This window comes from Hemicordylus capensis, chromosome 2 (assembly GCF_027244095.1).
Source record: "Hemicordylus capensis ecotype Gifberg chromosome 2, rHemCap1.1.pri, whole genome shotgun sequence".
Lineage (NCBI taxonomy): Eukaryota > Metazoa > Chordata > Lepidosauria > Squamata > Cordylidae > Hemicordylus > Hemicordylus capensis.
In genome coordinates, this window is record NC_069658.1 from 47,139,987 (window position 1) to 47,162,551 (window position 22,565).

Sequence of the window (22,565 nt, forward strand, 5' to 3'; positions counted from 1 at the left end):
AGTGTGGTCGCACCATAGTTTTGTATAAGGGCATTATAATATTAGCCGTTTTATTTTCCATCCCCTTTTGCCTTTTTCACAGCTGCCACACATTGAGTCGACACTTTCAACGAGCTGTCCACCACGACCCCAAGATCCCTCTCCTGGTCATTCACTGACAGCTCGGATCCTATCAGCATATACTTGAAGTTGGGGTTTTTCATCCCAATGTGCATCACTTTACACTTGCTAACATTGAACCGCATTTGCCATTTTGTCGCCCACTCCCCCAGTTTGGAGAGATCCTTTTGGAGCTCCTCACAATCCGTTTTGGATTTCACTACCCGGAAGAGTTTGGTATCATCTGCGAATTTGGCTACCTCGCCACTTATCCCTGCTTCTAGATCATTTATGAATAAATTAAAAAGCACCGGTCCCAGTACAGATCCCTGGGGGACCCCACATCTTACTTCCCTCCATTGTGAAAACTCTCTATTTATACCTACCCTCTGTTTCCTGTCTTTCAGCCAGGTAGCAATCCACACATGTATCTGTCCCCTTATCCCATGACTGCTAAGTTTCATCAGGAGTCGTTGATGAGGAACTTTGTCAAAAGCTTTTTGGAAGTCCAGGTATACTATGTCAACTGGATCATCTTGATTCACACACTCGTTGCTTTCCATCAATTTGCCTGGAACGGACGTTAGGCTAACTGGCCTGTAATTTCCCGGATCGCCCCATGGTCCCTTTTTGAAAATTGGTATTACATTTGCTACTCTCCAGTCCTCTGGTACAGAGCCCGATTTCAGGGATAAGTTGAAAATTTTAGCGAGGAGGTCGGCAATTTCACGTTTGAGTTCTTTGAGGACTCTTGGATGGATGCCATCCAGCCCTGGTGATTTGTTAGCTTTCAGTTTTTCCAGACAGTTTAGTACACCTTCTCTTGTCACTACTATCTGATTCAGCTCTCTAGCCTCCATCCCTAAAAAGCCTGGTTCAGGAACAGGTATATGCTCAGTATCCTCTGCCGTGAAGACAGATGCAAAGAACTCATTTAGCTTCTCTGTAACCTCCATATCCTCCTTAATAATCCCTTTCACTCCGTCATTGTCTAATGGCCCAACCGCCTCCCTGGCAGGTTTCCTGCTTCTGGTGTACTTAAATAAGTTTTTGTTATTCCCCTTGATACTTTTGGCTAAATGTTCCTCAAACTCTCTTTTTGCCTCCCTTATTGTCACCTTGCATTTCTTTTGCCAGAGTTTGTGTTCCTTGATGGAAATTCCTTGGAAGTTCCTTGATGCAAATTGATGGGAAGCAGCACCTCTTAAGATAAAAATGCCTGAGTAAAAAGCCAGGGCTTTACCTGCCTCTTAAAAGCTGTGAGGGAGACTGAGAAGTGGATGTCCATTGGGACAGCATTCCAAAGCCTGGGGCCATTATTGAGAAGGTCCTGCATATGACAATTGAGCCTACCTCATTTTCAGCACATGGCGCAGAGCCCCGGCTAATGACCTTTACAGATGGGCAGAAACCTTCAGGAGCAGATAGTCCTTCAGGTATGCAGGGCCCAAACTGTTAAGGATTTTAATTATCAAAACAGGCACCTTGAATTGGACCTGGAAACAAACTGTCAGTCCGTGCAGCTCGTGCAGAATGGGCATAATATGATCCTAGCAGGCAGCTCCGAACAAGCCCCTAGGTGCCGTCTTTTGCACGAGCTTCAGTTTCAAATATCCTTCAAGGTCAGCCCCATGAAGAGTAATTCATGAATTGCCCCCTCTCTAGATGCCCATGCCTGGAGGTAAGTCCCACTGATTTCTTTGGGATTTAGATTCAGGTACATGTATTTTGATCATGACCAAAATAAGTTTTTGGTTTTTAAAAAAATCAAGGGAATTCAGTATAGCAGCGTTGTGGATCAAAGTGTGCGCCTGGGGGAAAATGACCTAAGTAGGAGTAATGGCATAAAATTAAGAAAAGGAAAATTTAGGTTAAACATCATGAAAAGCTTCCTGACAGTCAAATCTATACAACTGTGGAGCCATGTCTCAAGGGAAAGTGTGAAGCCTCATCACTTAAGCTACTGAAAATGAGAGTGGACATAGCATTGGAAAAAAGAAGAAAGAAAGGAAACATACAGCACAGGCAAGATGGTGACTTCATGTGGTCTAATATATTTGTGCCTGAGCTTCCTCATATTCTGCTGCAGCTGTGATTTCTGGACCAGTAAACAAAATAACTAAACAAGGAACCTTGGCCCATTAGCACTAATAATGGTGCATCTCCATAAAGAGTATATTGTTAGGATTCATTTGAGCCGGGGAGTACCAGTGTTTCACCCTAGAACCATCTTTCCATCCTAAGATTCAGTCACAAACAGGTGAAGGCATAATACAAAGAGTGGCCAAGATACAGACTAACACAGCACTTGTGATACTAACACTGTGCTGGTCCTAGTGGGGAGGAGAAAAAAATCAATTTCCCCTTGCCTCTGAAGCCCACTGTGACTCCTGAAAATATAGGCTCATTTACATGATCCTCATCTGGGCAAGAAGAGCTCAGCCAGGGTAGAGAGCTGGGTGTGCTCCCGACTGGTGGTTGTGAAAACTCCAGAATCAAAATAGGAGGAGAGGAGAGTGCTCATGTGGGAGACAGGAGCTGGGTTGGACGGCTTTTCATCACCCTTGGTAAAATGCTGGCGGAAGAACCTGGGCAGGGCACACCCATCCAACCCAGGTCCCAAATGATCCTTCTCCCACTCTCATGCCTTGATTTTGGAGTTCTCATGACTGCCAATTGGGAGCGTGTCCAGCTCTCTTACTCTGGTTGGGAGCGCCACCTGCACAAATGAGGAACATGGGAACAAGCCTTATGTCACTGAGGGTTGCGTAGCCCATGGTTGAATTCCCCATGTCTGTATACATGTTACATAAGTGCACCTGCAAATACCCACAAACTCAGTTTCCAGCTGTATACATTGTTTACCCCAGCACCAGAGTCTAGGCTGAAAGCCAAAGAAGGCAGCTCGATTGGATGTACTATGTCAACAATGCAAGGATAAGGAATATAGTACAGTGCAATGTGATGTAGAAGACAGAACTTTATCATTGTGATTTTTTGGGTCAAGGGAGGGATCTACATCAATAATTCAAAACTCTTCTACGATAAGCTATTTTTCAATTGATCTGTCTAAGAGAGTCTCCGGGTGGTCATACTGTATGAGGAGAGGTAGGACAGCCAACTGTTTAACATACAGACAATGAATATCCTCAACCAGAATGAATACATAATTAAGGTATCCTGATTAATCTGATATTCCAGAATGGAGAGGTAATGGCAACACACACCTTCTGAAAGACGTACAGTGTGACCTAGCAAGACATAGAATAAAGATCAACCAGATCTCAAGGCTATTTCCAAAGTAACTCACGGGTTGGCTTTTTAGAAGGGTTGTGTGAGTTGCATACTAGGGAGATGTGCCAAACCAGTTCATGATTGAACCGGTTGGCTGCAAACTGGGCTGGTTTGAACAGTTCGGTCATGAACTAGTGTGAACCGTTTTGAGCTAGTTCATTGGTTCAACCAGCCAAGCTGTTCAGTCCAAATCTGGACCGAACTGCAGCATCTGTCCCATGCACACCTCTATTGCCTACTAGGGTTGCCAACTTTTAAATTGGTTTCAGCTCCTGTGCCTTTAACAGCAGCTTCCTCTGCAGACTTTAATAATTGATCATGCTTACCTCCATGTTGAGAAAAGTTTCACCTGCAGAAGAGAAAGACAAACCTTTTGGGGGGTTCATTTGAAAACTCTAGTACTTACATGAGGTATGAGAGTTAGTAATCCCAAATCATGTTTCCAAAGCTGATTCTGTTAATAGGAACCACAGTGGTGGATTAACGGAGAGGCAGAGTAGGCATTTGCCTATGGTGGCAAAATTTGAGGAGCAGCAAATTTTGCCCCTCCTCAAATTTTGCCGCCCCTCTCTGTGGGCAGCGGCGGCTGCAGCAAGGGTGGAGTGGACGAGGAGAAAGTCCCCCCTTTTACCTTTTTTAAAAAATGCAAACTTTTTAAAAAAACCAAAGTAAAAGGGCAGCAAAAGCCTTTTTGCCTATGGGTGGCAAAAAGCTTAATCTGCCCCTGAGGACCCATCAAGAATCTAGGATCTTGTTCACAAATCCATCTGGGACATGCAGTCTCCATGTAATATGCTAACCCGATTTCTTTGAAAAGCCAATACATGGGCACAAAATAGCATGTCAAAAATTATCTTGTCAGTTGTTTGAACGTGACTGTCACTTCTTTTGAAATTGTGCCAGATTGGACTCAAAGGCTTGCATGGCTTTGAGTCCAGTATGGCGCCTGACCACTCCACCTTGGAGGATAAAGGGTAGATGCTGGCCCAAGAGCATCTAGGAAGCAGTAAAAAGCTTCCATGGATCATCCATGAGTCCTGAAGTTATCTTGACCATGACAATTAGGACTTAGTTCTGCATAAGGTGGGATGACACTCTGGACTCTCCAGGCAGAGGGGAGAGATTGTTCCAGTCTGTGTCACCATGGAGGCCCAAAGGCCTGAAAGGAAGGTGCTAGAAAGGAAATACCCCTGGCAGGAACTGGATTTGTCAGGATCTAGCTTTAGCCGTAGCTACACAAACCACTGTTTGTGCCTCTGGAGTGAAAATTGCTTCATAGAATTGTGCTACCAGATAGTACTGGAAGTTGGGATTCTGATTCTCAGGAAGGAGGGACATCTGGGGTACCTACCAGAATATGCCTTAGAATTTCTGGGTGCTGTTCCTTAAATTTATTCCAAAAATATGCTTTTTCCTGATTTCCAGTGCATGGAGTAAAAATTGCCATATAGGAGCTTTCTCAATCATAAACCTTCTGGTCATTTTGACAGAATTTCTTAGGCAGTACACTTTGTGAATAAAAATCATTTTTATAAACTATTTCACAGCTTTTATTAGCTACACTTTCCTCCTCTTTTTCTTGTCTTTTCCAAAATTCAGGGGAATTCCAGCACATTTTGCAATTAGTTAAGGATTATATTTCCTTATTTTTATTAATTTTATGTAAAGTGGGATTTATCAGTGGAGCATTCATTGACACTGACTTCAATTTATTCTGATGAAACTGACTGACATCTGTGTGTGCTGTTCATCAGTCATAATTTAAACCATTCTTAATTGCATTAAATGTAAATTAAGACATTCAATTTCAGCCATTATTTTTCATAAAACACTGTGAACTGAATTTTAGTGGGTCATGAGATCTTACGTTCAAGATAAATAGGGTAAATTCAAAACTTACCATTGATGTTCATATTTCACCCTTTGTCGACTGTATTTTTTTCTGTAGCTTACTAGATTGGAACAATTAATTTTAGCTGTGATGGAAACATATTGGTAAAGAATGATGTAGCTGATTTTGTTTCCAAAACAAATGATTTTCCCATTCTTAAACCATGTTTGTTTCTGAAGAATGTTGCACATTTTAAGAGACAACAAAAATATTTTTAAAAGAAAAACATAAATTAAAGCAGAAATCATCATAGTCCATGATCTAGTTTGGAAGTAAAAGTGCTTTAAAGATAGGCTATTCAAGATAAAACAAACAAACAAAAAATACCACTATTTTGAGAAGAGGTGTAGGTCCTGGTAATATTATGTTTTAAAATGACAGTCAAGTATGTCCATGAATAGAATCCAAATTGGCTCAGATGACATTTTTTATTATTCAATATGAGTAGAACTGTGTTGCACAGGACTGTGTAATCCAAAAGCTCTTCACATTTAGTATCAGAACTTTTAACATGCTCTCAGCTGTGACCATTTCTTGTGCCCAAAATGGGGTGGGGTGTGGGGGGAGAAACCACTCAAAACCATATGGGAAGACAGATTTGTCCATAACTGCAAAATATGATTGACTTCAACAGAAGCATTGTATAGCCTTCAGTTTGCCCAGGAAGAACTGGGTACACAGAAGAGGTGTATTCCAGTAAAGTGGAAGAACAATTTTAAAAGCGATGCAAAATGGGCTGTTAAAAAGAGAGGATTGCTGGACATTGGTGGCATTAGTTCAGTATTTAATTTATCATGACTGTGGGCCAAATATTCTATAGCTTTGCCAGATTAGTCTTATGGGAATTTTACCTGAGAAAGAATTCACAGTCCTATCTGCATAGTGTACAATATTAACATGCACAAGAACTATCTGGGTCTTTAATGACAATTGGGATATCTTCATGCATGTGTTGTTGAACATGTTTGGGAATTATATTGAAAGCTGTCTGTGAAAAGTATGTGGATAACTCTACTGATTAGATGCAGGTAACTTGTTCAGTCCGGAATACCATATTAAAAACATATCCTGATCTGAAGGCTGACAGCTAATTTGCATATTTACTTACATGGCATAATATAATTTGCATGATTGTATTTCTTCTAAGGCACTGATGATGACCCTCAATGTTGCATTTAGTCTGTGGAATTTACGTTCTGGGATTTTAAAATCTAAATGGGGAAATCTTCAGACAGCTTTTTAGATCTTGAAATGGATTTACTAACCATAAATGTTGGAAAAATGAGTTTGAACATCTTTTTTTACTTGATTCCTTGTTTGTGCATTTGGAACATATTGTTGACTTTCACACCATCCAAATTATAAAATGCCAAAGACAGAAAACACCACACTAGAGGTACTTATAGACAAAGTTCTGTTCATTGATAGAAGTAATGCCCATGTGCAAAATGTGGTGGTGTAGCACAGTTTGGGATCCTGAAAGTATCAGCCACTTATTTCCAAAGCTGTTTTGATTATGGAGGAAGGCGTCAAAACATAGGAATATAGGAAGCTGCCATATACCGAGTCAGACCATCAGTCCATCTACCTTAATATTGTCTTCCCAGACTGGCAGTGGCTTCTCCAAGGTTGAAGGCAGGAATCTCTCTCAGACTCATCTTGCTAGTGCTAGGCAGGGAACTTGGAACCTTCTGCTCTTCCCAGAGCAGCCCCATCTCCTAAGGGGAATATCTTAAAGTGCTCACATATAGTGTCCCATTCAAATGCAACTAGGGTGGACCCTGCTTAGTAAAGGAGACAATTCATGCTTGCTACCACAAGACCAGCTCTTGATAATATTTCAGAATCCAGAGAGGGACTCAGCAGATTAGCAAACAGGGCATCAGGACCATGCACTCTACAGCTGTTTCTTCCTCCTTTGTAGCCACAATTCCTTATCCCTCACCCCAGCTGTTCAGCTGTCCCAAATCTTCATACACTTTCCTCTTTCCATTCTTTCAGTCTTGCTAGAAATGCTAAAATCATTGGAAATGAAGCTTACGTGCTTTGAAAACCTGGAACCAGGAGCAGAATAAATTTTGCAAAATAAACAAATATATGCAAATTTGCCACATCTTACTTGTACTTCTACCCTCCTTACTAGCAGGAGAAATCAGCATTGTGTTTCACTGGTAGCTCCAGTTCTGGGCCTGTAAAACAACATCTACAGGCCCATCTCCCATTTTCACTCATCCCCTGTTTTGTCCCTCTGTTGTTACTTGCATGGTACAGCCATTTTATGTAGAGGAAGTGGAGGAGTACAGAAAGACATTACTGCGCTTGGGCTTGATCCCTGTTGACTGGTAATGGGACCTGTACACTCCCTCCTATGAGCGGCACGCTCAGTGCAGTGCTCTGTAAGACTGGGTTGTTAGTTGCACACCCATAAACATATAGCTTTGGATCCCAAGGTTCCTTCTTCCAACAGAAACTCCATCAGTCAGAGGAAGTGAACCTTTGGATCCAACAGAGATATAGTCCAAGGAAGCAAGTCACACCATATGCTGTAGCAAAGGTCTTACTCCCTGCATCATAATCTGCCAGTCTGAATGGTGGAAAAAGATCGTCTCAGAACAATATAGAATGGTCCTCTTGACCTGAATGCATTCAAAATATGTCTCTCTTGGCCTTTTATCACAAGTCCATCCTGCCAACGTCCCATCTCCATTTGTGACCAATAAGACAGGCTGCTTTTTTAGCCAAACCTACTTTACAGTAAGTCCCATTGAACTCAGTGGGCTTTACTTCTAAGTAAACATGCATAGAATCATACTACATGAGGCACTTCACACACTGCCAAGTTCCAGTATGGAAAGCACACATAGAAAATAATGGGAATTCCACAGCCGCCCTAGAAGATAATGGGGAACCTGAGGTGAACTCACCTCGGGGTCACCCACCATGTTGATTGGAACCAACCATGGTTCTTATTTCGCTACCAAACCTCGGAATGAACCCTCCATCTGTAGTGAGTTTCACTCACCCATCTGAGGGCCCATTACCTCCTCTGTGTTGTCTGGATTGGGATTTTACCCCAAATCAAAGTTAATGGAAGAAGGTCTTCCCATGGGCTTCCTTCCCATTGTCCTTCCAGGGTTGGAGGAAGCCTGTGAAGCCAGTCCTGCTCCTGTTGCCAGCTCCCAAACTGGGATTGTGATCATATGGGATCGCGCAGGGGAGCGGGGGATGGAGGCAAGCTGCAGGTCCATAATGTGCCATTATGTGCAAAGGGCCCCACATGTAGATTGCCTTTTGTAATGATCAGACACTATACATTAGCTCCATGTTTGTACTTAAACAATTGACTGCATGTAACATGTAGTCTACAAATACTGTGGAACCAATGGCAAAACACGCCCCCAAAAAAGCTATTTACACACATGACAATCCACATATGTGACAACATACACCCAGGTTTCATGTTCGTCTTCCATGTAGGAATTTTGTAATGGGTGAGGGGTCCCTTATTCCAGGGCCTGTGTGTGAGATGGGTGTCTTGGACTAACTTGGGCCCCAAAATGTTGGAAATGATGCATCTTGGCTTCTTCCCTTCCTGTAGTAAAAATTTTATCTGACTATTATATACGACATTTACATTCCCATGTCAGTTGAACTGATGGAGAATGAAGTGTTGCAATAAGTCTGGAGATGGGTAGTGATGCAATCATCCTCCCCGTTTCTTGCTATTAATATATGTCTCTTACTCATTTTTAAAGATAGCCTAAATGAGAGTACTGAATATAAATGGCTTTTGTAAGTCATTCAGGTCAGTGAAGCATGTCATTGTTTGCATCTAGAGTTCTGCGAAAGCCCCGGCTGGATGATAGGCATGCTATATATTTTTCTCATAGATAACACACACACACACACACACACACACACTTCAGTGTGTTTAATGAAAATTAGAAGAGAATATTGTCTACAGTGAGTTTCCAAAGGCAGAACTAGTTGCAAATGTTTTCATGGTATGACCTTACTAGATCATCTTGCAAAGAGGCTGTGATGCCTATATGCCAGCAACGTATAAATTACTTCATTGCCTGTGCATTAGTAAATGTTTGATTATGATTTATTTTGGGGTTCCCTGAAAGATGAAGGAAGTTCTTCCTAATATTAGCATTACTAATGATTTTAATGAGGCATTAAAATGTTGCAGGATTCTAGGAACATTTTTCTTTTTAAATATTATTTCATTAATAGTTTACATGAACATTTGTGGAGAATTGATTAAGAAACCCAAAAGCATAATCCACAAACTGTCAGTGCCTTTAATAATAGTAATAATGACGATAATTTTAAAGGAATAGCCATGTTAGCCTTCTAGTAGCAAAAGCAAAGAGTTCTGTGGCAATTATAGACTAACAACTTAAGTCTATACTTGTTTATTTGAAAGTAAGTCCTGCTAAGTTCATTGGCATACATGGTGTGCAGCGTTATGGCTTTGTAATTCTGTGCCCCGAGGCTGCTGTGGACTTCAAAGCAAGCCCTGATGCTGTTCTGATGCTGTGGTTGCGAAAGCAGTGTTCCTGCAGGTTTCTTGATTTGTGACAATGGAGACATCTGTAGAAACATTGCTTCCACACTCGCTGCTTCAGAACAGCATCAGAGGGCAGCGTTACAAAACTGTGACCCTGCACATCATATAAGCCAATGGGACTTGCTCCCAAGTAAGTGTGCATAGCATGATTACTCGACAGGAAGTCCCACTGACTTCAGTGAGATTTACTTTCTGGTAGACATAATGGGGAATAATCCCCATTGAATTCAATGGAAGTTACTGCTGAGTAAACACGTGTAGGATTAGGTTGCACCAAGATGAACACAGGAACTGAGGCATAAGCTTTTGTGAGCTAGAGCCAACATAATCAGATATATTTCACATGAGAGCTTATGCCACAATCAACCAGTTCACCTTTAGGGTGGCTTTGGACTCTTCTGTTGTAGTAACAACAAAACTATCATCAAGTACCTACCCTAACCACCCTGAGCCATTTTGGAAGGGCAGTATAAAAATCGAATAAATAATTAATAAATACAGCAACTAGGTGCTGTACAAAGAAGTGATAGTGCTGGTAAGTTCTGACCTGTGGTGATAGTTTCTACATTGTGATAGTTTCTACATTGGTGATAGTTTCTACATTAGAAGACCTTTCTTGAGAGCTTGTCCACAGTTCTAGCTACAACCTAATAAAAACCATGCAAATATAGGGCTAGGATGTACACACCCAGGGATGAGCCTTTCATGGTGAGGCCGTTGCCTCAGGTAGATTACTGAGGCACTAGCCAGGCAGCAAAAATGGCCACAAAATGCCCTCCGCCCCCCGCTGTCATCAGAACAGCTCTTTGAGATCGATCTGTGCCTTGCAAGCCTTGCAAGGAATGCCTCTCCTCACACTCCTTGCTGCTAAGCGCATAAGAAGCCTGCTACTTGAGTGAAATGGCACCCTTTTCAAGTGGCAGTTCTCTTAAATTTAGCAGGAGCAGAGCAACTGCCCAATCCGACCATAGCACAGCACTGGCGGTTGCTGGTGTCTATCTTATGTTTTTGTTTTTAAGATTGTGAGCCCTTTGGGGACAGGGGGCCTTTTTATTTATGTTTGTTTTTCTGTGAGAACTGCTTTGAAAACTGTGGTTGAAAAATGGTATATAAACAAGCATAGTATTAGTAGTAGTAGTAGTAGAAGAAGAAGAGGAGGAAGAGAAAGCTGCTGGCAACCCTCCTTCTTCTCTACCCCCTGCATCACTTTCAAAGCTTGCAAGGCTTGGCTTTGGGAAAGGCAATATTTGATGCCTCCCTTCAGGCACTGCAAGACCTTGAGTAGCTTCACACGATTGGTGTGAAGTGCTGTCTTGGCACCGGTGGCCAGCCGGTGTCCAACAGGTTTCTTTGGGATCCGAAGACAATAAGCTCAAACCAGTGTAAATGCCAAAGAGGTTTTATTAGACAAAGCTGAACAATGTATTAAAGAGGATTGCAGAATAAAAGATAAAGCATACATCCCTGGTCTGACGCGATCTCTTTCATCAGAGAGCCCCCTTGATGACGAAAAAGGACATGGCCCCTGCCAGCTGGTGCCGCCGTAGCATCTTCCCGTATCTCGGTCTACACTGAAGCTCCAAATTTACTAAGGTGTCTCTGTGTGCCTTTCTTACACTGTTACAATTGTCACAAGCCACCACAAGAAAGGGGCTGTGGGCCCCGCTTATCGGCAGCCCATGTGAGAGACCAAGGGGCTCGGCCAGTAGCCAAGTACATTCCACTCCCAGGCAGTGCCTCTTTCCATCCTCCCTGCCCCAGGTGGATAATTAACGCATATGTTTTAAGTAAACCTTATCCGGGCCTAACGGTACTAATTGGCATAGTAATATCAACTCAAAATATGGGTACAGGAATGCAGCTGGTCACACAGTTTTCAATACAAAACAGTACAGGGTTATTAAAGTTTAACGCTAGATTGGCCTAAAATGAAGCCTTTAGATACATGGATACAAGCAGTGTATAGAAGTTTACATGGTAAAAGTGGATCACACCACTAGGCCTCCTTGCCAATATCTTCCGCAGTGCCACTACAAGTGCCAGACAGGGTTTGTGTGGGGTGAATGGGCTTAGCCCGCTCTTCCTGCACACCAAGCAGTCGCTTGTTGCTGGGCGGCTGGATCGGCCACCCGGATGAGCAGCTGCTCCAGTCGGGTGCTCCCGCACCCACCCGCAGCTCTGTTGGGAGCTTTGGGGGAAGGGGAGCGCTGCTGCGCGGCGCCCCAGTCCCCCGAACCCCAGGAAGGCACCGCATGCCTTCCTGAGGTCCCCCCTCCTTTCTCCCCCAGTGTGTCAGCCGCAGCTGCAAGCAGCCGCGGTTGACACACGATCAAATAAACAAGGTTAACGGAGCACTTGCTTATTAACCTCATTTAGGGTGAGGGGTAGTTAGGTGGGCTAGCTGCCAGAGAACCACCGGGCTCACCCGTGAGTCTGGTGGTTCTCTTGCTCGAAACTGGGCTAAGGGAGCCGGCCCAGTTTTGAGCAATCATGTGACTAGCTTCCTTGAGTCGCTCCTGCATATACCTGCCTACTGACAGTGCCAGCAACAGCACAGGTAAGATTCCTTTGCAGGACCCTGCTCTTATACATTTGCATTCAAGTAAGGAAAAGGCAAACACAAAGTTGGCTTTGTACAAAAGTCGGCTTTTGGCAAGGTAAAAGAAAAACACTAGTACCTGAAGGTCTGAAAAAACATTTATTGTTGCCATTCTTCAACAGATCATTTTCCAATGACAATTACAAGAGGATTTATCAGTTCAACTACTATAGTAAGAGAGGGCATGCCCTCAACTCCTGCCTGTGGCTTCCAGCGGCATCTGATGGGCCACTGTGCGAAACAGGATGCTGGACTAGATGGGCCTTGGCCTGATCCAGCAGGGCTGTTCTTATGTTCTTATTCTATTCATGTTTCATGGGGGATTTTTTTTCATGGGGGGCGAGGGAACCACCACCACCACAAGTTGCAAAGGTAGATTGAAATGTCTTTTCCGCAATTATTATTATTATTTATTATTTTTTTACATTTATATCCCGCTCTTCCTCAAAGGAGCCCAGAGCGGTGTACTACATACTTGAGTTTCTCTTTCACAACAACCCTGTGAAGTAGGTTAGGCTGAGAGAGAAGTGACTGGCCCAGAGTCACCCAGCAAGTATCATGGCTGAATGGGGATTTGAACTCGGGTCTCCCCGGTCCTAGTCCAGCACTCGAACCACTATACCACGCTGGCTCTCTCCAATGATAAGGGGGTATTCTGTTATTTGCTTGTATTACTGCATGCAGAAGGGACTGGGGAAGTCGTATTGGGAAATGTGACAGAATGCAATGACAGGCAGGCAGAAGCGGAGCCAACACAAACTTGCCCAGGTTTTACACCAGTTCACCAATATGAAAGGCAGAAATGTTTTCAGAGACTTTGTCCCACAGCAGCTTTAACCTAAGCAACTGGCACTTATGCAGGAGATCTGCCTGACCTTGGCAGCATTACAGAGAAGAAGTTAATGGGGGAAAAATGATCTTGAACAATTTCACCAATACATGCAAGGCAAAAGAAGCATTTCACTGTAATCTGTGCACATGCCTCAGTATTCCAATGATAGCCCTTGGTAGTCAGTGTTAGCAACTATCCCTGCCTCTCTTTTAATTGCCTCATATTTTTAGAAAGTTCTGCCAAGATATTTGAATCTCATAATTCTCTTCTTGACCCAATTCAGGATTTCATGGATAAAAAGTAGTTATCTGTTACAGGTGTTTTTGTCCTTGATTCTCCTATGTTCAGTTTTGATTCTGAATATTCTAAAATAGTATCTTGGAGAATATCAATAATGGAAAACATACTGCACTGTTTGTACTGGTGTATAGATTTCATTTCATAAATTACAGTTTCTTGTTAAAAAAAATTAGAATAAAAGACAATGGCTGCCATCCAGACTAAATTACTCATGATTGATTGATTGATTGATTAAGTGCCGTCAAGTCGGTGTCAACTCTTAGTGACCACATAGATAGATTCTCTCCAGGATTATCTGTCTTCAACTTGGCCTTTAAAGTCTCTCAGTGGTGCATTCATTGCTGTCGTAATCGAGTCCATGGGTAGTCCCACTGAAATTAATAGAAGTTGTCATTAATTTCACTGGGATTACTCATGAGTAATTTAATCTGGATTGTAGCCAAAGTTTTCAAGGATGTAACTTTACTTGAACACGAGACACCAGCAACAACCACTTTAGAGATGCTGTGATGGATCTGGTTAGGGGCAGTTACAGTTAGCACTTGAAATAGTATCTCTTCTTTGCCCAGTAGCAGGGGGAATTCATAACTTTTGAGCTGTTTGTTTGCCCATGATAGAAAGAAATGCTTCCTTTCTAGAAAAAGAGCAGAAAACTCTGGGATATCGTCATGACCTTACTTGTGGATGAAAACTGAAGAATGTACTCAGCACAGCCGAGAGTATGAACAGCACAGAAATAAATACTCACTCCCCAATAAACCCTGTGTGTATGCAGAGCTGTGTGAGTGGGAGGAGGCTCATTCAAGGGAACTTCTCGATGCCTTGCCACACATGGAAGACTCTGTGCCTCCCCCAAAACATCTGCTGAGGATTGGAGAAACCTTGGGAACAGGATGGCATGTGGCGTGGGGGCTGCAAGGGGAGCAGAGACCAGTAGAAACCAGGTAGAGGCACTTTAGGTGACATAGGAAGTTGCAGCAAAAGTTCTTCCACTGAGCTGTGGTTCTTTCCCCAGACTCACAGAAGAGGCTTCCACCTAATTTTAGGAGATCCTGACCTGTTGCTCTGAGGGCCAAACTATGCATTATGACACGTAGCTTGGCCATGTGTGTTTTCTGGTTTCTTTTTAGTAGCAGCTCTGTGTGTAGGGGCAAACAGGAAGAGAACTAGCTGAATTTTCCTCCTGTTCCAAAGCTGCAGTTTGCTTTGGGACAGAAGCTTCCATCAGCAGCTATACATGTTTCCCTGCAAATAGCAGCATTGGGGGAGGGATGTTCATTGGGACCATGGTGCGGTCTGAAGGGTTTAAAAACCTCTCCCACATTGCTGGGGTTCTAATCCTGATTAACACCAGCCTGCAGGTAGTACTCAGTCACCCCTGCTGTACAGCATTTAAGGGGATAGGAGCCCCAAGCCTTATGAGTGAATATGGTGAGGCAGCAGTGGAAGCAGTGGGTGACTGGGTGAGCAGTTGGGCTGATTGGCCAATTGCCTCTTCTGCCTTACAAAAATATGTTCCCGAGGATCACAGAGCCCTCAGGGATATATTTTCAGGGGACACAGGTGCCTGTAGAAGGAACGGGATGGTTAAAAAAAAATCACACCTCCCCTCAATGCATGTGCAGAAATGTTCCCCATGCACAACGTTTACTCAGTATGTTGGTCATAAACAGTTAAATGGTCCTTGGAAATAGCTGGCAAAGGTACAACTGCATTTGCTTTTTAAAAGGGGATGATTATTTGACCAGTGCTTCCTGAAAATATGTCCCTGAGGTGATAATATTGCTATATTTATTATGATTAATAGAAAGGATCAGCACCACTGCTCTTAAAACATGCTGTCATTATTGAAATTTAATCTTGAATATATCCAAGAGCTGCTCTTGGATATATGGCCATGAACCTTGGTCCACCTCACTGAGCTCTTTTCACCTTGCTCCCCTACTAAAATCTGAAATTAGTCCTGGGTGAGATTGCTTTATAATGTGTTTGGGCTTATCTGGAGATAGGGAGAGAGGGCACATATCCACTGATTATGGGGTGGCAATTCCAGTGGTGGTGAGGGACAGAAGAAATAACATTGGGGCTGAAGCGGCAAGCGAGCACAAGTGGAGAAAGACTTGACTCAAATCCGACAGATTGCAATGTAGAACACATTTGAAGATCTATGCTCAGGCAATACATATGGCAAAGAAGCGATTCCTTTCTGCCCATATTGCATCCAGATGCTCATGTCTGGCAGAGTTGTTCAAGCTTGTGAGAGGGCTAGTATGTGCCCCTCCTCCCTTGAATCAGAATTTGGAACCATCGATTACCTGCTGTGACATGTTTAATGAATTCTTTGTGGGGGGAAATCTCTCGTATTCAGGCCGACTTAGACTCATTCACCTCAGTTACTTCAGTGTCTGATGTGGAGGTGTCCAGCGACTCCTCTTGTGTGGTTAGGTTGGATCAGTTCCAGTTTGTGACTCCTGAGGATGTGAATGAGCTGCTTGGAGTGGTGCAGCCTACCACCTGTTCTCTTGCCCCTTGCCCGATATGGCTTGTACTATCTTACAGGGGGGTTGTTTTAGAAGGCCTGGTAGAGATAATAAATGCTTCTCTGAGGGAGGGCAGGATGCCTCCTTGTCTGAAGGAGGCAATTATTATACCACTTCTGAAGAAGCCTGCCTTGGATCCCTCAGAGTTGAGTAATTGCAGGCCTGTCTCCAACCTTCTGTGGATGGGCAAGGTAATTGAGAGGGTGGTGGCCTCCCAGCTCCAGACAGTCTTGGAGGAAACCAGTTATCTAGACCCATTTCAGACTGGCTTTCGGGTGGGCTATGGGGTGGAGACTGCCTTGGTCAGCCTGATGGATGATCTCCAATTGGAAATTGACAGTGAAGTATGACTCTGTTGGACCTTTTGGATCTCTTGGTGGCTTTTGATACTATTGACCATAGTATCTTTCTGGAACGTCTGAGGGAATTGGGAGTGGGGGGCACTGCTTTGCAGTGGTTCCGCTCCTACCTTTCGGGCAGGTTCCAGATAGTGTCCCTTGGAGACTGTTGTTCTTCAAAATCTGAACTTTGGTATGGTGTCCCTCAGGGCTCCGTATTGCCTCCAATGTTGTTTAACATCTACATGAAACCACTGGAAAAGATCATCAGGAGATTCGGTGCAGGGTGCTAGCAGTATGCTGATGACACCCAAATCTATTTCTCCATGTCAACATTATCGGGAGAAGGCATAACCTCCTTAAATGCCTGCCTGGAGGCGGGGATGGGCTGGATGCTGTCCTGAGACTTTGGAATGTGCTCCCTGTTGAAATAAGAGCCTCCCCATCTGTGACAACTTTTTAAAAGTTTCTAAATACATGTTTATTCGCCCAAACCTTTAAGCTAGACTTGTGATTTTAAATTGTTGAAAGGATTTAATTTATGTTCTAATTTGTTTATGTTGCTCTTTACTGCCCAGAGACAGAAGTTTGGGATGGTGTACAAACAGCCCTGCAAGGTAGGTTAGGCTGGGAGATAGTGATGTCCTCCAGTCCTCCAGTGAGATGCATAGCTCAGCAGGGATTTGAAACCAAGTCTCCAAAGCCCCGGTGCTGCATTCTAACCACTATGTCCCTTTGAGCCAGAAGCAGGTAGACGTGGATGGTGAGAGCCCAACACAACTTCAACTGATGTGCCAATTAGACTTCCAGATCAACTGACCTCAAGGAAGGTACTCTGGGTTTCATTCCCTATGGAGCTATGGAGTTCTCCTAAGAACAAAATTAAATTATTTGGGTGATCATAATGCAAATGTAGGTCTCTTTATGACTACAAAAGCATATCCTCGGCCAGTATCAAACACTGGGAAATACTAAGTCCGTTTGTAAAATTCATAGAGCACAGTCTGACATTTAAAATACTGCAAGGTGTATTTAGAATAATGTGACAACTCGTTTTAAAAATCATTTTGGCATTTTAAAAACACGTATTCCTTTATATTACTTTGGATTAATATGGTCTCATAGAAAAAAGCAGGATAATCTAATAAACAAACAGATACTTTATTTAGGGGAAAGCTCCTTTAAAAAAAGCTTTTATGGGTGTGTGTGTGTGTGTGTGTGTTAATTCCAGGAAATATCAGTATCTTGGCCATATTTTACATGAAGCATCACAACTACAATAAATATATATGCATTCCTAATTCTGGCTTGGCGTGGCATACAAAGTATAATCTAATGATTTCTTACAAGGCAAAATTTCTGGCTGAATTCACCCCCCCCCCCCACTATATCATTAAGGAACAAAATTGATTAGCAACTTTAGATGCATCGCTGGACACATAAGCACGAGCCCATCCCCAGCGTACTTCCCTTCACTTGAACGGTGCTTAATACAGCACCTTGCATGTATACTGCTCTCCCTCTCCTATTAAATGAAGATATATTATCAGTATTTGTCTTAAGCATTCTGTTTTAACTCTCTGCATATATATATTCATTAGTACCTGGAATAAGGAGCAGGTTTGCACTTTTAGCAATTGCAGCTATTTATTTCCCCACCCCAGCCCGGGTGCAAGAGCTCTGTGTTCCTTCCCATATGCAATTTCAGTGTCTGTCATTCACATGTAGAAAACTCAGCTCTCTATTTAACACATTGCTGGTGAGAGATAGACATTTACAGGGCCCCTCTGCCCTTGAGCTGTTCCATTAGTGCATGGAAAGCACCTTGCAGCCTGTGACAAGCGCAGCAGATCGGCACTAAATCAAAAATCAGTGCCAGCCAGGGATCTAAGCCACCATGAAGGTCACAGCCATCAACTGCATGCCATCTCAATCCAAACAAAACACATTGGATACAGGGGGATTTTCACAACTCACAATAGGAGGCAAACATGTCATGTTAGAATAATCCCCTATAGCAGCAAAAGGGGGTAAACTGACCTTTCTTTAAAACACCACTTTGGCGTATTTAATCAAACTTTGAAGAAGAATAGTGGTGATTTTGGGGTAATTTTTACACTGCCGCTGAAGCTCTGGCTCTTGGCCAGTGCCAGCCATAGTTTAAACAAAGGATCCCTCCCCCCCCACCCCACCTCGCCTCTTTTTAAAAATTGAGAGCTAATGTTGTTGTTAGTATATGTTTCCTTCAAAGCCCAGATGTATTAGGCTACAGAAGGTAATGCCTGTATATTTTTAAGAAGTCATGCAGCTAAGCATTTTGTTAATTTATTTTTATTTTGTTCTGTTTATTATTAAGTGGGGGGGGTTATGTGTGTGTGTGTAGACTATGTTAGCAGTCCAATCTGCAAGCTATTTAAGCAAGAGCATTTGGATATAATAAGCTGTTCGACTGTTCCGTGGCTATTCTAGCTCAAGGCAGAGGCCCGTGCATATTTAACTATAGGATATTCCTTTGCCATGGTATGTGGTAATGACCACTAGCTTGGATGGCTTTAAAAGCAGCTTAGACAAATTCATGGAGGACAGGTCTATCGATGGCTACTAGCCTGGTGGCTATAAGCCACCTCCAGCCTAAGAGGCAAGATGCTTCTCAATACCAGATGCAGGGGAGCAACCACAAGAGAGAGGGCATGCCCTCTCTTCTTGCCTGTGGGCTCCCCAGAGGCATCTGGTGGGCCACTGTGTGAAACAGGATGCTGGACTAGATAGGCCTTGGGCCTGATCCAGCAGGGCTGTTCTTATGTCCTTATATGTCACCTGAAGGCAAGAGGGTCAACTGGCTTTCTTTCAGTTGTATGATCCTATGCCTCACCAAAGGAGTCCTCTGAAGAACAGCAGTGCAACTTGTTGAGGTAGGAAGGAGGCATACAACAGCACCCCATGGTCAAACTTTCATATCTAAGAGACCTCTCAGACTCCAAGCCTATTTTATTGGTGTTTGTTCAACAAAGGGGCACCTTTTTAATGTGGTGATTCTCTTTATTTAGCAGGGGGAGAGTAACTGGCCCTATCCACCCACAGCACAGTACCTCCAGTGACTGTTGCTGGGGTCTATCCTATGTTTCTTTTTAGATTGTGAGCCCTTTGGGGACAGGGATCCATCTTATTTATTTATTATTTCTCTGTGTAAACCGCCCTTAGCCATTTTTTGGAAGGGCAGTATAGAAATCGAACAAACAAACAAACACACATTTCTATTTAAGCTGGTGCTGTGGGGGACAGACACAACTCCTATCATTTTCCTAAGGATGCACCACTCACTTCCTCCAGGGACCAGAGAGGGGCCTTGGCAGTCTTTCTGATGCTCCCATGGATGGAGTGGGTACTGTCAATAACCAGCTGACTGCCGGGAGTCTGCGAGTGAAGTAGTGCTATGCTAACATCTTAGAGCAAGGGTTCCCAGTCATGGAGCCACTAAAGATTGTGACTACAACTCCAATCATCTAGAGGGACACAACTCCCATCATGTAGAACTACAATTCTCAGCATCCTCAAGCACAATGGCCTTTGGCCAAGTGGAACCCAAGTTGGGGACCCCTGACCTAGAGGATCTGACTGATGTTTGATTTGACCACACCTAGGAAGAGATGGGGCCAGAAGTCCCAGGGGTATAGCAAGGTTAGGGTGGATCCTGGGATAAAAAGGTAAGATGGGCCCTTGCTCTCCTCCTCCTCTGGAACCCAGGGGAGTGAGTTTCTCCCACTTATTCAATTATAGCTACACCCCAGCCAGAACTCCATACCAGCTGCAGCTGACAGAAAGAGGATGCTGCTGCTGCTGCTAGTAGTGTGGGCACCTAAGCTTGGCCTCCCCAGTGTACAGCATCCCAATCAGCTGTGCTGCATTTCCCAGTGAAAGCAGAGTACCCAGAACCCTGCAAAGAAAGAGACTTTATACAGATGTTTTGTCCTCCCGAGCCTCTTCACCCAGGCTGTGCTTTTGCACGCCCAGAGCCGAGAGCATTAAGGATGCAATGTCTTAAAGAAGGGGTTCCCCCAATCTGTGGTACTCCAGATGCTGCTGAACTATAGCTCCCATAATTGCCAATGAACTGTAGCTGGGATGATGGGAGTTGTAGTTTAGCAACATCCAAAGTACTGAAGGTTGGGAACCCCTGCCTTAAAGGGACTGTGACAGCTGGCCTTTGGTGGCTGGGGTAAAGCTGACTGACAATTGGGTTTTGAATGTCTGTTAGAGCATAAGAAGAGCCCTGATGGATCAGACTAAGGCCCATCAAATCCAATATCTCATGTCCCACAGTGGGCAACCAGTTGCCTCTGGAAAGCCCACAAGCAGCACCTGAAGGCAATACATCTCCTTCACTATTGCTCATGCACAACTGCTATTTGGTGATTTATTACTTCTGCTCCTGGAAGTTCAGTTTAGGGATCATGGTGGTAGGGCCCATCACTGGTAGACCTATCTCCCATGGTTTTTGCCTATCCTCCCTTTAAAGATACGTATCTGTGGCATTTCTAGCTGGTTTTGTCTGTTTGTCTGCCTAATAAAGGGTTGCACAACTTTGGCCCTCCAGCTGTTGCACTACAACACCCATCATCCCTGACTGTTGGCCACTGTGGCTGGGGATGATGGGAGTTGTAGTCCAACAACAACTAATGGGTTGAAGCTGTGCAGCACTGGTAACAGATTAATTAAATTGTCTACTTGTGACATTTTTAAAATTGATAGTTTATTGAACATTCTTCTCATGTACAATGTATTCAGTTCCCCATTATCTTTGTATCCCACCCTCTTACCCACCCCCTACTCCCTTATTCATCCAATGAAGGAAGGAAGAAAAGGAAAGAAGAGGAAAGCAGAGAAAGAAAGAGAGTGAGAGAGGAAAGAAGAAATTACTGCAACATATGGGTTGCATTAGATTATTGTTAGCTGTCCTGAGTTGTTAAATGTCCTGCAATTCTTGTATTGTGTTGTTATTCCTACTTCTGAGACTCTGAGATAGAGACCTACACCTAAACAATTATCTGTTTATAAACTTTCATAGAGATTTTATCCAGGTGCCGTTGTTTTGTGGATCGGACTTCCAGTCTCTGACAAGTGCATTGCAACCATCTTACTGGAGACCATATTCTATGGTCTGGTTTCTCCCCTTGGATGGCCAGACAGCAGAAGCATAGAGACTCTTTGTGTCAGTTGCTCCAGAGCAGGGGTTCTCAACCTTAGGTCCCCAGATGTGGTTGAACTGGGGATTTTGGGAGTTGAAGTCCAATACCATCTGGGGACCAAAGACTGAGAATCCCTGCTCCAGAGGATGAACAGCTGCAATGACACGCAGTGCAGTGGCTACTGGCAAAGCTATATGATAGTGGCATACAATGTGAAGCAAGTGGAGAAGGCCTCTTTTGCTATTTTTTAGGAACATTGGAAGCCGTCTTATACCAAATCAGACCAGTTGTCCATCTAGCTCAGTATTGCCAACACTAATTCACCCCCAGCACAGTACCTCCAGTGACTCTTGCTCCATCTTATGTTTCTTTTAGATTGTGAGCCCTTTGGGGATAAGGATCCATCTTATTTATTTATTTATATCTCTGTGTAAACCGCTCTGAGCCATTTTTGGAAGGGTGGTGTAGAAATCGAATAAACAACAACAACAACAACAACAACAGGCAGTGGCTCTCCAAGGTTTCAGGCAGGAGTCTTTTGCTGCTCCGACAGGAGATGCCAGGGACTGAATCTGGGATGTTCTGCATGCCACGCAGATGCTCTCCCACTCCATCCTACGAACTCCATACTACCAATCTGAATCAATATCATATTTGCATCAAATATGAGTTGCAACAGTTTGCATCAGTTGTGCCTGCAGAGTTTCTGGAAGGTGCACAAAGACTCCTCTCTTGTCCTTCTCATAGACTCCTAGTTCCTATCCAGTTATGAAATGGGTTTCAACAGTGCTGGTTGGTCCTAGCATAGTAGTATCAATGATCCACTCTACTGCCATCACGATATGGATTAGAGGTAATGACAGCAAATCACAGGTTGTGATGTTGTGCTTGCATGCTGACGGACCACTCC

General features: G+C 43.5%; 1 long non-coding RNA gene across 1 annotated transcript in view; it reads left to right on the forward strand.

The window, feature by feature from the left end:
• Positions 1 to 21,536, forward strand: part of LOC128342245 (uncharacterized) — a 56,151-nt gene extending 34,615 nt beyond the window's left edge. The window contains exons 2-3 of the long non-coding RNA XR_008314858.1: positions 17,214 to 17,299; positions 21,319 to 21,536. This is a non-coding gene — a long non-coding RNA (uncharacterized LOC128342245). The remainder of the gene's footprint in view (positions 1 to 17,213; positions 17,300 to 21,318) is intronic.
• The last annotated feature ends 1,029 nt before the right edge of the window (positions 21,537 to 22,565 follow it).